This window comes from Schistocerca cancellata, chromosome 2 (genome assembly GCF_023864275.1).
Source record: "Schistocerca cancellata isolate TAMUIC-IGC-003103 chromosome 2, iqSchCanc2.1, whole genome shotgun sequence".
Classification (NCBI taxonomy): Eukaryota; Metazoa; Arthropoda; class Insecta; order Orthoptera; family Acrididae; genus Schistocerca; species Schistocerca cancellata.
In genome coordinates, this window is record NC_064627.1 from 648,044,278 (window position 1) to 648,045,262 (window position 985).

The window sequence follows — 985 nt, forward strand, 5'->3', positions numbered from 1 at the left end:
TCATTAAAGAAGCCATTGAGATTAAGGTCACAGACAATCTAATCAACCGTGACTCGGGATACCAAATCAGCACTGCCTGGAACCCAGTGCTTGAGCTTGTGAAAACTCAACGCAGGACACTCCGGGATTCCACAAGAAATAGAAGTGGAGACCGAGAGAACAGCCGTGAGACAAGGTGTCTGACATTGGAGACCAGATCTGACACACCCCAGATTATGAACTCGACTTCAGGAGACGGTCAGGCCGGGCGCGGGCGGCGGAGGGAATACCAGCGACCAGAGAGGTACAATGTAGCCGTGTCTGGCGGGCGCGGACCTCAGACGGAACACACGACGCGGTGCGGACCGATTAGGGAGCGCCCAGCACGAAACAGAAGTGGAAATCATAGTAACAGTCAGGAGATAGAGTACCCAACATCTCAGACCAGGTCTGACACACCTCAGATGATAACCACATCCGTTGAGGACGGCCAGAACGGGCGCCGACGGCAGTCGGAACATCTGCGACTGGAGGGGTCCATTGAAGCCGAGTCTGGCGGGCGCGGATCACAGATGGAACACTCGGCCCAGAGCGGACCGATTAGGGAACGCCCAGCTCCTCCCAGGCATAAATACTGGACTCGATCGACCCAAGGATCAGTCTCAGGTAGCACCTGAAGAATACAGCGAGGCACGCTGTTGAAATATCGTGCGAGAACGACGCGAACATCCGGCTGGATTCCCGAATATCCAAGATGTCAACAGATCGCCGGGAAAGCATGAAGACTTACATCCAGATAACTATTTAGGAAATAATGAACTATATTACAATACAGAAAAAATGCAACATTTTGATGAAGTAATATGCAGTCATTTATTTGTTTTAGTAGTGCTATGTGCGAAATAATAATTGCAATTATATTAAATAAATGGACATTTTTGGAAATAAGGTACCTGTAACTAAACAAACTGAACAGGTACTTAAGACACAAACATTCAATCTAGAA